The sequence below is a fragment of the Balaenoptera physalus genome (genome assembly GCF_965194825.1).
Source record: "Balaenoptera physalus genome assembly, chromosome: 8".
NCBI classification, from domain to species: domain Eukaryota; kingdom Metazoa; phylum Chordata; class Mammalia; order Artiodactyla; family Balaenopteridae; genus Balaenoptera; species Balaenoptera physalus.
Genome location: NC_138887.1, coordinates 71,186,450 through 71,203,258, shown reverse-complemented (window position 1 = coordinate 71,203,258; position 16,809 = coordinate 71,186,450). Strand labels below are relative to the sequence as shown.

Below are 16,809 nucleotides of genomic sequence, written 5' to 3'. Positions count from 1 at the left end.
CAGGCAGGCAGAGTTGATGACTGAGGTGGCAGAGAGGGGACAATGGCTAACAGGATAGCTGCTCTTCAGTTTCCAGTGACCTCCTCAAGTTGGAATGGGCTGCCAGTGGGGCTAGACCTACTAAATAAAATCAAACACACACTGGAATTGGATATTATTTGAAACTCCCAATTTAAATGTGGGAAAAATAATAATAACAATAACAACAACAATAATAATAATACAACCCCAATGAAAATACATCTATGGGCTGGATGTAGCCTATTTTCTGCCCATTTGTGACCTCCTCTCCAGAAACTTTAAGCCCCCATCATGGGACTGGTCATAACATGTCATTTATTCTTTTTTGTAGAATTGGTTTTACAGCATTGTGCTTTTGGGACATTGTACTTTCGCCTTATGTTGAGGTCCATGAGGTCCATGATAAGAAACTCATTCTTGCATTTATTCTAAGGCTATTTGGAGGACATTATTCACTGCGTTGGTCCTTGTTATAAAAGTCCAGTGGGAAAAATTTCTCTCTGGACTCAGTGCTAGTAATAGTTGCACTTCTCATGAATAACTTTGTTTAAGTCTTATGGACCCTGTAAATTATGTAACTGAGCATGCTTTTTCACTTGTCTTGCTTGCCAGAAGGTTTGGAACCAAATTTGTGGCCCATAATAACAACAGATTAAGGTACTAGTGACACATTATTTGCATGCTGATCTGACAGGGAATTTTATTTCATTTCCTACTTTTATTTTATCTTTGCTCCACTTTACTTATTCTTGAAAATAACCTTGTATTGAATGCATTTTAAAGCTGCTACACACACACCACAGGGTATAAATGGTATATATCTAGTAAAGGTTAGAATCCGAATTTAAACTCAGAGCTGCAATTCTAAGTCCAGCCTTCTCTCCTTTATGACACACTTTACTCTTGCTTTCGGACTCCGAAACTAAAAGTAGTTGGGTTGGAAGGGATGTGTAGTTGGGTATTTCAGTACAGTGCAATGCTTTTCCTTTTAAAAAAAACATGCTTCTTGGTGTATAAATATGTGTGCATGGGTGTGTGCATGCGGACATGTGGGATGCTGTGAGGTTTGAAGGGGTGAAGGGGTTGCTTGAAATTGATAACCCTTTTATACATTCACAGCAGGGCTGCAAAAAATTTGACTCTGAGCTTAATGAAAATTAACATCTTCCTTCTGTCAATTTCAGGCCATTTAGATGTATTTGGATAGAAATTGTGTTCATGAGAAAGCTCTGAGTGTGTGTGTGTGTGTGTGTGTGTGTGTGTTACATCTGGCTGTGTATACTCTGTTTGCCTGGAACCAGAGGTAATGCTTAGGGGACGGCAAGATGACAATGGCAAAATCAGCTCAGGCCAGGGAGATTGTACAGCTGAAATAAAGAAAAGCATGTATTCTGCTAACCTACTATCCCTTAGGGGTCACTAAAGAAGGTTAAGATACCACATTTGGTCTCACACACTCCTTCAGTCCTAAAGTTTCTGAAAACTCATTGCGAAGCTTCAAAGGAACACCAAAATTGTCCCTGCCTAACCCATTGTTGTATTATTAACTCATCATCCAAAAACCTATTCAATTTCTTATTCTCCTTTACCTTTGGGCATTTAATTTATCTAAAACTGTATAGAACTATGCAAGCTTTCCAGAGGTCATTAGTTTAGCCTTCTGCTACCAAGCAAGACTGCATTTTTCAGCATTTCCACAGTAGTAGATTTTATAACCTCCTTTGGAAACACCTTTGGGCATTTAATCAGTTCTTGCCTTCTACTTAGCCTTCATCCCTCCAGCTGTATCTTGAACACAGTTCTTTCTAAGTGACAAAGAAAAAAAAAATCAATGATCTATTCCAGTGTTTCTAAAACTTTGTATCAGAATAACCCAAGTTGCTTGCTAAAATGCATATTCCCAGGGCACCAGTGTCAGAGGGATAGATTAAAAGAATCTTGGGTAGCATCAAGGAATCTGTAATGTTCTAAAGCACTGGAGGCAGGCTGCTGTTCCATGCTTTAGGAAGCATTATTTTATGCCTTCAACCAGTGAGCCTCAGACTTTGGAATAGGGTTTGTTAATTTTAAATTTATTGCCTAGCCATCTTCCTGGAGAACCAGATTTTATGGATCAGATATTGGACCTGGGAATTCAGAGAAACTCTTGATGATGTTCACCAGTGTTTGAGATGTATATCATTAGGTCACCTCTAATCTTCTCCATAAATTTAAAGTTATTTAGTTTCTCTTCGCTTAAAGTCAAAACTTCAGTGTGTTACATATTATATTTAATATTTCAGAGATATTCACACAATATTAAGTAAGGTATAAGTATGCATATGTCATAGTTGTTGTCATCCTGGAGCAAAATTTCTTTTTATAGATACTAAGAAAGTCATATTGTTCACTTACAGGGGTAATTTTGTGTAATAGGTTAAAAACAAACCCAAAACCATACAGGAAAGTAGGGAGAATTACATAACAAATACCTAGATACCTAGTACCTGGATTTAACAAGTGTTGCCATGTTACTGTATTTAATTCATATTTCTTTTACTTTTAATAAAATGTTATAGATAAAATTAAAGCATCCTTTGGATCCTAACCTCTTCAATTTCCATTCCCCCCGTCATGTTCTTGTAAGTAAATCTTAATCCATATGTATATTATTCTTCCTTAGGCTACATTTCCAGAAATCTAACTGATGAGCCAGACATACAAAGATTTAAGATCTTGACAAAATTGCTCCAAAGAAAGAATGTACCAGTTTGTATGATTGCTGCTATATATATATATATATATATATATATATATTTGCTCTTTTCTGTTAGGCCATTGCCAAACTGGGGATTTGTCATTAACAATAATTCCTAATTTTATAGGTGTAGGTAGTATATTATTGTTTGAATTTGAATTTTTATTATTATTATTGAGTTTACACATTTATGATACATTTTTAAATTTAGTTTTTTTGAATATAGTAATACATTCACGTTGTTCAAAACCCAGAAAGTATTAACAGGGATATAGTGAAAAGTCGCTCTTCCATCCTCGATAGCCAATCCCCTCAAAAGTAACTCTTATTTTTGGTAAATTTGTCTGCTTCCAGAGTTTCTGTATGCATATTTGAATATAACATGGATATTTCACTAGACTTCCATCCCTTTTTCCCCTTGACACACCAAAGTTAGCATATTTATTCACTGTTCTGTATATTGATTTTTTTCCCCACATAACAGTATAGCTTGCAGATGTTTCTACAGTGGTAGACAGAAAAGTCTCATTTATTTTTTCCTGCTGCATACTATTCCATTATACACCTGTACCATACTTTATTTAACCAGCCCCTATTCGTAGGTATTTGGACTGTTTCCTTACTTTTCCTATTACACATAGCTTTTACATGAGTTACTTCAAATGTGTGGCAGTGAATTTGTCAGGTCAAAGGGTATATTCATTTGTAATTTGATAGATATTGTCTTATTGTCCTCGTTAGGTGTTGTACCAATTTACTTCACTCAAGAAATGCATGGAGTTCCTATTTCTTCACAGTCTTACTGAGGTGTGATCAAACTTTTGAAATTTTGCCAATCTGATAAGTGAAAAAGTTTTCTAAGTGTATTGCTATCCTAATTTTCTATTATTTTAAGTGAACTGAGAATCTTTTTTTTATATGTTTGAGAACCATTATTTTTATGTGAACTCTCTGTTCATATCTTTTGGCAATTATTATATTGAGTTGTTCTTTTCCTTACCAATTCTAAGACTCTTTTATGTATTAGGGAGGTTATTCTCTGTCTCTAATATGACTTGAAAATTATTTTTCTGGTTTTTCAGTAGTCTTTTGACTTTACTTATAATTTTTATCTCCAAAAATATTAAAAATTTTTTTTGAGTAATTAAATTTATCTATGACTCAAAATCCAAAATGTACATGAAAATCTACCTTATCACATGTAGATTCTGGATTTTGAGTCATAGATAAAATGACCTTACAACATAATTCTCCCATGTCTTCTCTTGCTACTTTTATCACTTCATTGAAAAAATATTTAAATCTTTGTTCCATGTGTAATTTACCCTAGTGTGAGGTAGGAATTACATATTTAACTTTATTTTTCCACATGGCTACTGAATCGTCCCAACACTTTCTTGATTAATCTGTTTTCTCCACTGGCGTGAGACTCCATCTTTATCATATAGTGAATTACCATAGGTATTTGGGTCTATTCTGGATTTCCTTTTCTATATCACTGGTCTATTCATGTCTCACTACAATACTGATTTGATTATTGGTATTTAGTAAAATGTTTTAATATCTGATAATACTAATCCCCCCTTTGATCTTTTTTTTTTTCAGTTTTTTTCCTGACTATTGTATTTTATTATTTTTCTATATGAACTTAAAGATCTACCCATCTAATTAAAAAAACTAACTTTTAGGGATTGTTAAATTTATACATTTCTTTAAGGAGAATTAAGATTATGAGTCTTCCTTCTCAAGAACATGGTGTATTTTTCCATGTGTTCCTGTCTTCTTTTGTGTCTTTTTGTAGCATTTTAAGGTTTTTTTCATAATGATCTTGTTCATTTCTTACATTTATTCATTGGTATTTTATCTTTTTCAATGCTATTCCATATGGAATCACTTATTCCATTTTGTTTTCTAGCTGGTTGTTATTTTCACTTATGAAAATATATATTTCCTTATCTGCTGTGAAAATTATAGTTATCTATTGAATTTTAAATTATAATAACAATTTTTATATTCACAGAATTTCTATTTAGTTATTAAAGCTCAGCTGGAGCTTTTTTCATAGTTTCTAGTTATTGTTTTAGTTTCTTAATACTTCTAAATAGTTTATTTTATGGTCTTTTTCAGCTCTCAGGGGCCAACTTCTCAGGGGAATCTGTTTTGTCCCTCAGGGCACTACCTTTTCTTAGGAGATTTAAAATTTTTGCTCTGAGTTCCTCTTCAGCTGAGCGACTTTTCCCCACAGGAGTCCCTTGAGATCTTGGTTGTGAAAATATTCCTAGAGTACTTTTGTGGCTGCTTCCTCCAGAGCCTTAACATTTTCAGTGGTTGTGGAGAGGTCTGTATCTTAATTTCTTGTCGTCAGGATGCCTTACCGTGTAATTAGTGTAGATTGAGACCCTGCCTGCCTGGGGTTTGATGTCTCATGAGTTTACTTTGATCCCCCCTTAGAGCCCTGGACATATGGCAAACTTTCGTGCTTTTTCCCCAGGCTTTTCAGGTTTTTTTGTTTTTGTTTTTAATGGAAGCAACAGCTCTTCAACACTCTGTAATTTGCAGAGGGCTCCATTTCAGCCTTTCTGCTGACTGCAGGCAGAGGCCAAGCCAGTCTTCTGTTCCAGAGGGACTGTTAACACTCCATGCTCTCAGGTGCCATGGGCCTATGTCTTCTTTAAAGAATCTTAGGACTGATAAGGCAAGGCTGTCCAAACAAATTTAAATGAATAAGAATGTAACACTGGGAAATATTGGAAAAGAATAGTAGTGTGAACGTGGAGAAATTTCTTCCCTTTCTTATAGGGAAGCATTGGAGAGAAAGGCTGTAGTGCTTTTTTCCCAAATGAATGCCTCAGGGTTTATGTCAATTTGTGCCCTTGCCTTAAGTAAAGGTTGATAAGGTCTGCATTTTCTTTTCTCACCTTCATTCCTTTTTATGTCAGAAGTTAATTATCCAGTCTCTGTAATTATTAGCAGCACACAGAGTCTCAGGGCCTGCAAGAGATTCAGAATTACATATGGGCTTTTATTTAGCAGTTTACACAGTATGGGCTTTGAGCCAATTTGAGAAACACTGAAAACCATTATCATCTATCTGTAAAATGCTTTGCCCTGTGTTTGCTGCCCTCAGAACAGTGGGTTACAAGAAAGCCACAAAGTACTGGTGAAATAATTGGGCATGCAGTTCTGGGCATTTTGTAGACAGCCATTCGCTAGCTGCACATCCATTGTGTGCTTTTTGGCTTTTTTCTTTTGAGAAGTCAGGCAAGTTTTTCTTTTGTTCTGGAGAATCACTATCCTATTCCAGCTAATCATTCCCTTCAGAAGATTTCTTTGCCATAATCCAATCTTCCCAGAAGACAATTTGATTTTATCCCAAGTCTATGAGTGCCACATCCTTGTTGGCTGGGTCAGTCATTTCAGAGTGATATAGAGGGTTTTTCTTTCTTTCTTTTCATTGAGTCTAGGGATTGAGGAACTGGATTTCATCCAACAGCTGACTTTCTTCACTGTTCTTTCTCTTCTTTCTATCTCAGCATTTTCCCCCGCCCCCAACCCTGTAGATATTCATACTAGAAGTTATCCAAGCCTTTGGAAATACTGTTTTTTTTTGCCTTTTATAGTCTTTGGTAGACTGTTTCTATCTTTTATGTGAACTACTGTTTGGCTATGAAGAAAATTCTTTTAAATTATTTCAGTCTCTTCACAGTGATATAAGATTATATCATCTTTTCACTAGGTAAAAGACAACAACACTATGCCTTCTTAGAAAATAAACAGCATCACACACCAATCAACAAGGCACCACGGGAAACCTCCCATTCATGAGTGAGTGGAACAATGAGGGGAGGCCGGAGTTTCGTTGCATTCCCAGACCTCACATACCCTACTGGACTCAACTGCACATTTGGCTGCAGATTCTAAGAGTAAACCACACCGTTGTGTTGTTATATGGAAAGAAACACGTAAGTTACAAAGGAAGCACATAAGCCTCAGGGATGCTTTGCCCAGAGCATGTGAGCCAATTTTGTGGCCAGACTTAGCATAAATTGAGATTTGCCACCAGACCCAGAAATCTGCCTTTGGTGTTCCTAAGTTAATACCATTTTCCCTCAAGACAAAAGACATGCCACCTAGAATGGGGCCTCGGATGCAGAACTGGTTAGAAATGAGAAAGTCCTTCTTTCTAATGACAGAGATTCCATTTGCACTGCACGCTGATTGCAAGAGCAGTTTTGTGGGGCTCTCAGGCCTCACTAGGGATATATTTGCAGGAGAATGTGATGAGGATGGCAAAGCGGTACCTCGTGTCTCCCTGGGCTTCTTGCCACAGATGTGCTGATTTAACTCAAGGATATGCTGAAAAGACATTTCTCTGCTTGGAGTACAGCTTACAGAGAGAAGCACTCTTGCGGTCCGTAAGAATGAGGAGATGACTATTTGAACCCAGAGCATTTATTCCCCACTGGAATAAATTATCTCAAGATTTGATAATTATAATTGTTGTGGTTGGGCTGAAAGTAGGCCTCTCTCTTCCCAGGCTGACTGGGTAAAATGGTCTCTTGGTTGATGTGAGAGCATTACAGGTGTGAATTTGCTGACACGGTTGGTCTACGTGGTATTTCAGGAGAGGTGGGCACTGTGTCTGGCCTGTGGGATGGCAGATAATTGGCTACGTGTAGGGGCAGATAAACATGACGTACTTTAAACACCCACTTGCCTCGTCCCCTCCCTCTTGCAGAGAATTGTGGGATAATTTGCTCTAAAGTAACTCCTATCATAAAAGAAAACATATTCTCTCGGCATGGGAAGGGCCTATAGTAACATGATGATTTTATATACTACTTTTCCTAAGGAAATTCTGGTTTTATCAAATGAACAAACTGGCAGTACAAAACTCTTCTAATTTTTCTCTTACCTTAATCTCCCATAAAAGGCATTCAAACAGCTTGAATGAACAGGTTCCATTTTATGTCAGGTTTTCTGCTTCATTCAAATAGAATCCACTTTCAGCGCACTTTGTTATGAACATACAATGCTGTTATTTCTAGGGCGCATTGTTTAGGAATTGACAGGTATATGAAAGATATATGAATCCTTCCACTAGGGGAAGTTTGTTGCTTCAGGAAAGGAGTTTTGGTTTTCAAGAATTAGACACACTATTAAAATACCTGTAAATTACGGTGAAATATTACACTTGGCTGGCTACCTTCTCACCAGTCTAGCTTCATTCAGCCAGCTTTTCAGCAACTCAAAACACTTCACAATTTGGCTACAGCTGTTTGAGAAACTTGCCGGCCCCGAGTGTGACATTATTTTCTCCTTATTTACTATTTTGTCTCTGATGCAGAGCCCTTAAATTTAAGGGCCCTAAAGCATCTTTTAGAAACAACAATGAAAACAAAATCAAAATGGAATTCAGTTTATGAAAGCATTCCAACTCACTCGTACAGGTTGAATCCATGTTTCCACTTATCTTTTCACCAACGTGACCAGTCCCTCTGGTCATTGAACAGAGCTTTACTAAGCACTCAGTGCTAAGCACTGGCAAGAATGCAGACCTTTACCAAAATCTGTATTTCCTCCCCTGAGTGTGGCCCTCCCACCAAATAATCCTATTGTTTCCCATACTACTGGTTGTGAGAACTTCTTTGAATTTATTTCGTAAGTTACTTCCTTTTTCTCCCATCTGTAGATGACCCTTTTCCTCTGTGGTGGGAACATAGGTGCATGGGTGGTACCGGGGGGAGGGGAGCAGGGAAAGAAGCTGTCAGTTCATTCTGTGTGGGAAATGAACAGTTTAAGCTTCCTTGAGTAGTGTAGCACGGGTTCTCTGTAATTCTCAGTTTTTCCATTTTGGAAACGTCTTTTCTAAAGTGGAACCACACTGGCTTTAATCCATTTCATACATTTAGAGTTTTACTGAAATAGAACGGCAAGTAAGGGTATGTAGTTTGGATTCGTGTATAACAGTGCTCAAGTCTGGGCTCACCAGTTACAATCTATGTATCTTTGAACAAATTCCATTATCTCTCTGAGCTCAGTTTTTTCATTGTAAAATAAGGCTGATAATCGTAGCAAACCTATTACATTGTTTGGAAGATTAAATTGAATACTAAATGTGTACTGTCTGTTACATAGCAGTTCCCTTTCTTTTTTTTTTTTAAAAATATAATAAATCTGCCAGGAGACTAGTATCTCTATTCTAAATTCTGCATTCAATTCTTGACATCTCAACATCAGATGTTAAATTGGCAAAAGTGAAGGAAATTTAAAAGAAAGGGAGTGGAAGCAATTGATGTCATAAGATTTATTTACACAAGTAATAAGGATAGATGTATTTTTGTATAAACCATGTGGAGAACACACTTCTGCAAAGAATTCAAATATAAAAGCATTTTAAATTTAATCTTTAAGTTAATTTATCAAAATGCTTATGCTTTTACTCAAGGATTTTGAAGTCTTTACCCACGTTTTCAGTAAGTTTTCAGAATCCCATGAGGAAGGTATTATCTCTAAATTGTGGATGGGAGAAAAAAAGATACACAGAGATAATGTCATGGGAGCAAAGTCACACAATGGATGAGGAGCAGAGACTAGTGCTGGCTCTGTCCAGGCCTTCACTGTTTTGGTCCAGGAGCCTGAATGTACAAGGTCACCAGTAACTATTCAGGAATGTAACACATGCCACCTTGGGTCTCCTTTGCAGAATCTGTTCAAATAGGAGGGATTAATCAACCAGTGACCTGCCACTTTCACTGACCTATGTCCAGCATAACCTCCATGCTTGGTGGCTCTAATCCTTCTTTTGTCCCATTCTCTTCATTGTACTCACTTGTACTCTCCAAACCACAACTCTGGTTAAATCCAACTCTCTAATTTCTCCAGGCCAGCACCCATATGACTTAAGAAAACTACGTAATGAAGCTGACTAGTCTCCTTAAATTCTTGACCTTGAACCTCATCTGGGCTCTGAGTGCCCACCGACAATCATTCCAAACTTTCCCTATTCTGCTCTGCTTGACAGCTAGTTTACTCTTTCCTCCTCCCCAAGCTTCAACACTTTCATTGCCTTCATTTTCACAGAGAAAATTCGGGCATTGGAAGAGCATTTCCACAGCTTCTCATGACATTTACTTTCAAAGCCCTCTAGGGTCTGCACCCACATACTCTGCTGTCCTAGCTGTGACCATGGGTGGGTGTCTGTACCCCTATCTCAGCCACCGGGTCCCGTATTCTCTCAGCTACTCAAGGACATTCCTCCAGAAATTCTCCCCTCCCTCTCTGACGTCATTAGGGTTTTGTTTGTTTGTTTGTTTGTTTGTTTTACTGGTCTACTGGGTCATTACCATCAGCATTCAAACATGTGGCTGTTTTTATCTTACTAAAAACAAAAAACCAAAACAAAACCAAAAACAAGCAAGAAAACAACTCTTCTTTGACTTCACTTCTTCCACCTCTTGTTGCCCAGTTTCTTTGCAGCAAAACTCTTTGAAGCAGAGTGGTCTAAACTCAGTTTCCAATTTCTCTCCTCCCATCTCTTTTCAATTTGGCTTTTATCCCCCTACTGTCCTCAAACTACTCTTGTCTGGGTCACTGATGTCTTCCTTATTGCTAAATACAGTGGTCACTTCTCAGTGCTTATCTTAGTTCTGCAGCAAAGGACACATTGCTCTCTCTTCCCTTTAAGAGACTTTCTTCCACTGGCTTCTAGGATACCATGCCCTCTGTTTTCTTTCTACATCATTGGCTACTCCTTCTCAGGTGCCTTTGCTCGTTCCTTCTCATCTCCCAGACCTCTTAACATTGGCGCGCCCAGGGCAGACTCCTTGGATGCTCTATCTGTGATCTCATACAGTCTTGTGGCTTAAATGAACAAACAAATAAAAAATAACTCCCAAATTCACATCATCCCATCAGATCTCTCTTACTGCCTCCAAAGTGATATTTTTGATTATTTTCTGCTTAGATGTCTAATAGATATTTCAAATTTAATGTCTCTAAAACTGAGCTTCTGAATCCACCTCTTAAAAAACCCTGCTTTCCTCATTTTAGGTGACAGCAAATCCATCTTTCCAACTGCTCAGGCCCAGACCAGAGAAGTCATCTTTCACTCTTCTTTCTCTCATACCCCACATCCAGTTTATCAGAAAATACTTTTAGTTCTTTCTGCAGTGTATCTCCAGATATGCCAGAATTTGGCCACTTCTCACCACCTTGGCTACTCCCACTGGTCCAGGGCTCTGTCACCTCCCCTCTTACTTGATAGCCTTGTCACATGGGCCTCCTGCTTCTGCCCATATCCCTCTGCCCATCCCCCACTGCTTTACTGTTTACTCAAAATATAGCATCCAGAGTGAGCCTTTTTAATGTGTTAGTCATATTATGTCACTTTTCTACTCAAAATCTAGCAGTAGATGCCACTTGGGATAAAACCCCGTCCTTACACTGTTGTACAAAGCCTTTCATAGTCAGACCCCATGCCCCTCTCCATCCTATTACTGTGCCTCATGTCCACTTCACCCGGGCAGCACAGCCCTCCTTGCTTCTTCAAACTTGTCAAGCATGCTTCTGTCCTAGGACTTTTGTACGTCTCTCAGGAACCTTCTTCCCCAGATGTGCACATGGCTAAGCACTAGGACTTTTGTACGTCTCTCAGGAACCTTCTTCCCCAGATGTGTACATGGCTCGCCACTTAACTTCATTTAATCCTTTGCTCAAATATCAGCTTCTCCGTGGAGTCCAACCTGACTGTCCGATTTAAAATTGCAGCGCGTACCATCTGCACATTCCTGAGTCCCTTTGCAATACTGGATATTTTTCTATAGTCCTAGTCACCTCCTGATATCTGTTGTATGATTTGCTTATTTATTATGTCTATTGTTTCTTGTCTTTATCCTTCCAGAATTCAAGCTCCCCAAGGGCTAGAATCTCCTGCTTTTTCCACTGATATATCCCGAGTAAGTACAGTTGTATCAGGCAAAAAGTGGATGCTCGAAACACATTTGCTGAATGAATAAATGATTTTAGGAACCCTGCTGCCCTAGGGATGCAGTTATAGACAGGGTTGGCATTGGAATATTTTGGGGTTCGTGGTTTTCTATTCCTGGGCTGACATTTTTCTTTGTTGGAAAGAGTCAGGATATTCTGTGGGGCACTATTGTGGAACCCTGACCCAGTATGGATTTCACTTGGAGGACTCCAAAGTTCTTTTTTCCTAAGATTTTACAAAAGTATCCCACGTGTTTAGCACATTATCTGGTACATTGACGAATGAAGGAAAAAAGCTCCAGACTTTATCTAGACTTTGCATTCTTGTAAAATAATATGAGTTCTAGAACATACTTCCTGGAGAGCAGGGAACCAGCTGGGTCTCCTTTGTGGCCAGCTCCTTGGACCTCGTGGCCACTTGGCATATACTGCGGCATTGGAAATCTATTGGATTATGCAATGATTGTTAAATAGTTCATGCTGAGGTGGAAACAACACAAGCTTGAAGTCAGACAGATGTAGGATCAGGTCGGATCCTAGACTTAACGCTCTAAGCCTCTTTTTCTTTACTATAACGTCATTGCAAGGTTCAAATGAGATAGTGTAATGTTGCCAGCTCAGGGCAGGCACAGAGCAGGACCACTAAGGGTGAATTTTCTTTCCCTGGAAAAGAACTCTCTGCATTAACTCCTGTTATATTATTTTCTGGGCATCACAAAGGAATTTACCTTGCCTCAATATATGAACACACACCAAAGAGATTAATTTATGAACTGGAAGAAACAGAACAAAGGACTTCTTGCTTCTCTTTTATTAACTCTGAATGCCTCAGACTTACAATAGAAATTACAAGACTACAGCAGTTTTCCAGGGAATATCAATGAAAAGACCGCAAATCATCAATTCTGGAGATAAAAGAACTCAGTAGCCATTTAAATTTCCACTAAGAATATGTGATTGTGAACATTTATTGAGAACCTACTGTGAGCAGTATTAGGTGTCTTGTAGAACTGAACACAAAAAAGATGTTAACATGCTTTAAATAGCACTGGGTGAAATATTTCTATCACGACTACTGAAGTGCTTCTGAGGGACTTTCTCAGATTGTTAGGCACACTTTAGAGGATGCTGTTAGGAAGCTTTTAGGGGAGTTGTGCAAATGCATAGTCAGCTTAAAGCTGTTAAACACATTAATTAAAGCCAATTATTCTCGTGTGGTGGCCATAGTTTCAACTGAAAATGACTCCACCACATCTGTTTCCTTCAGGCACAACTTTAGTCTTCATTTGAGAGAGTGGGTAGGAGATCAAGGATTTAAAAAAAAATCCTTAGGGATGGTAAGAAATTCAATTCCTATGTAGTCCTCTAAAAATCACCTACCCATTTAGTGCTACAATTCATTCACCTGTGAAATAGAAATAGTAACAATGCAAACAAGAATTATTTTTCTGGAACTTCTAATCGAAGTTCTCCAACATTGAAGTGGGCTGAAAATGGCTATGGAAATTATAACACAATGTAATGACTGAGGAAGCTCCATTTCATTAGGAGGCTAAGTATAGATTGAACCAGTGCTTGTTCCTGTTTCCCTGAAGTTGTTGCTGCTTACACCAGGAAGATAACACTTTGGTAGCCAGTGCGAGTAATACCAGCTTTGAACTGAATTTGTCTAGTCTTCTATACTGAGTTATTTTCAGCCATTCAGAAAAATATACAAATGTCATACTTCTAATGATGCAAAACCAGTTTGGACTATTGGAACAATTTTAATTTATTTTCAAATAATTGCAACTAAACAACTGCTGCTTTCTAAGTATTAACTAGGTTGACATAAGCGATGACTTGAAGATACACTTTATTTTTTAAATTAAAAAAAACTTTTAACATCTTTATTGCTTTACAATGGTGTGTTAGTTTCTGCTTTATAACAAAGTGAATCAGCTATACGTATACATATATCCCCATATCTCCTCCCTCTTGTGTCTGCCTCCCACCCTCCCTATCCCACCCCTCTAGGTGGTCACAAAGCACAGAGCTGATCTCCCTGTGCTGTGTGGCTGCTTCCCACTAGCTGTAAGATACACTTTAAATGTGCGGCAATAATTAAGTTACATATATAATTTGGTATGTCCTCATCAACAGCTAGGTGAAAAACCAGAACACAAAATTGAAAATAAAACATGATCTTAATTATGCAAAGATATTTACATACTTCACATTTTCTTTATGTGTGTATGCAATAGAAAAATATTGGAAGTAGACATGGCAAATGTTAACAGTGGTCATCTCTAGGTGATGAGATTACTGGTGTTCTTCTGTTTTCTTCTTTGTATTTTCAATGCTTTCTGGGTTCCAGTGAAAATCTATGAGTCTGATAGCAGTAGAAAAAAGCCATTAAAATTGTGCTTAGATGTACTTTGCACAGGGCCAGGGGCATAGAACAGTAAATGCTGAGTGAATGAATGGGTCGATCAGGAAAGCTGATGAGCTTTACCAATTCTGTGGCAGCTTTGTCCATCCTTCTTGGAAGATGAGAGTAAAATGTCACATCACGAAGGTTTCGTTACAAAATAAATGGTGACGTGTTATAAATCACTACCATAAATAATAAGCATGGACTAATCAAGTCCCTTTTGCGATGAGACGGCCCTAATTGCTTTTAATTTCATGCTTTCCCTTCCCATACTTGCTAATTCTTAAATTTGTAATATCCAGTGTTCTCTCAGTCACTAGCATAAATTGGCGATGTTCTACTGTAGGCAAATCAGTTGGCTGAAAAAGTCAGTTATGTGGAAAATACTGTAAATAACCTTTTTCAACTCAAACAATTTTGGCGTGATACCCCAGGCTTTAAGGAACAAGTAATTCACTACAGCAGTTAAAAACCTCTGGGTCCAATCCAGAAAACCTTATACAGACAAAATTCTCACTTTCGTCAGCACTAATCTTATACTCCCAAGAGTATCAGAATAAGGCCAGAGATGAAATCCTATGTGGACAAAAGAAGAGGATATGAGCTAACATTTACTGAATGCTACATTCACTATCATTATTCTTAGTTTCCAAAGTAAAAATGGCGTTGGATATACACACTACTATATATAAAATAGATAACCAACAAGGACCTACTGTATAGCACAGGGAACTATACTCAATATTTTTTAATAACCTATAAGGGAAAAGAATCTGAAAAGGTATACGTGTGTGTGTTTGTGTGTGTGTGTGTGTGTGTGTGTATATCAGTGGTTTTCAGTGGGCAATGTTCCCCTCTGTGGGATATTTGACAATGTCTGGAGGCATTTTTGGTTGTCACATGTGTGTGGGTTGCTACTGGCATCTAGTGGGTAAAGGCCAGGGTTGCTGCTAAACATCCTACAATGCACAGTACAGTTCCTCACAACAAGAATTATCTGGCCCCAAATGTCAATCATGCTGAGAGTGAGAAACCCTGATGTGAATCAGTGGTTCTCAGAATGTGGTCCCCAGACTAACAGTATCAGCATCAGCTGGGAACTTGTCAGACACGTACACCCTCAAAGCCTCACCTTGGGCCTCCTATTCAGAGTGGGCCCAGCAGCTGTACTTTAACAAACACTCCGGGGGATTCTGATACATGCTAATGTTCAAGAGCCACTGACATGGATATTTCCATCTTCTTCTTCTTTTTCAGCCACTTTAAAAAATGTGCTTTAAAAAATTCTTGCTTTCTGTTCAACCTTTGTCTTTGACCAGTAGCTAAAGTCTGAAATCAAGACCCTTCACAGACTCCAATTTCTTCTACCCTCAAGAACCTTCTTGTCTGGTGGCCTCTCTCTAGTTCTCTGTCCCAAAGAAACCCCCTTCCCAGGAGCAAGCTTCTCTTCTCTTGCATTGTTCTAAAACACTGACAACAGCCAGTCCTGTGCTTTGGTCTCCCACAACTGGTCCACCACACAGCTTGTCTAAAGCTAGAGCTTTGTCCTCCAGTGAGTCAGTGCTAGTAAGTGGAGGTTTCAAGCAGGTGCTCAACATGTGGCATCAAAGGGCTTTGGAGGTGAGCACTCTGGGTCTTCTTTAGTTTTGAACCTGTTACACCCATTTTTTTCAGGAGTTTGGGGCGGTATCCCCATTCTCAGTCTGTCTCCTCACACCCGCCAAATCATTTACACTTGGGGTTTCGCTCAAAACTAAAATCCACCCTGTGAAATGACTCACAGTGCACATCTCAGGTGATGGGGAGTTAACATGGGCTTCTTCATGTACGAACAAGTGCACCACCTTTTCTTCCTGCCTGTAGTACAAGAAATGGAACTTCCAAAATTGTGAGACCAAGAGCTGAATTTTATAACTTATACCTTTTGGTAACTTGAGAAGGACCTTTAGTCCTTAAGAAATACTAGTTAGGAAGGCGTTTGATTTGCCAATCTGTCCTTTCTCCGTCATGCATTTAAACTCTTATTTCAGTGAAGGAAAAAACCAGCTTTTGTATGAGCTTTTATGATGGAGTGGAGAAATGCAAATCTTATAATTAAGAACTCAGTCTTCATTATTAGCCTGCAAATCGTACAATAAAATAAATCTGGCAGACATGGCCAAATGTTCTTACTCGATTAATTTGGAAATATATTCATCTGTTGTGGGCTGCTATTGAAGCCGGCAGTTTTGCTTTTCTTCATCTCTATTAAGGTTTCTGGCAAGTGGTGCTGCCAAAGGCGGTGAGAACCTGAACAGGGCAATTGTCGCAAATGTGGAGGAGAGGTGGACCATGTCACCACCTGGAGTTTTCTTCCTGAATCACCCCCTTCATTTCCATGAGTGGTGGAGACTTCTACTGATCATAAGGCTTTTCGACCAGGTGATGGCCACAGAGCCACAATGAAGGAAGCATTAACATACATCCCACATTGAAGGTAAACTTGTGTTCCGACCTGCCACCTTGTCTCCTCACATCTCATTCAGTGTCATTCTTCCAGAATGGAGCGGTAGGCATGCTCTTCATGGCCCTAGACTCCTTTCTTTTTCTTGGTGTCAAAAAAGGAGGGGTTGGGATCCAAATTTATTCTGTCAGCTTTTATCTAGTTTAT

At 38.6% G+C, this 16,809-nt stretch overlaps 1 protein-coding gene and 1 long non-coding RNA gene across 6 annotated transcripts in view; one reads left to right on the top strand and one right to left on the bottom strand.

Annotated features, from left to right (window-relative positions):
• Positions 1–16,809, top strand: part of LOC309665542 (uncharacterized protein) — a 406,582-nt gene that overhangs the window by 187,782 nt on the left and 201,991 nt on the right. The window lies entirely within an intron of this gene.
• On the bottom strand, positions 4,594–14,942 carry LOC309665617. The gene is made up of 2 exons (XR_014266580.1): positions 11,419–14,942; positions 4,594–11,359 (listed from the first exon to the last, which is right to left on the bottom strand). It is a non-coding gene; the product is annotated as an uncharacterized lncRNA (long non-coding RNA).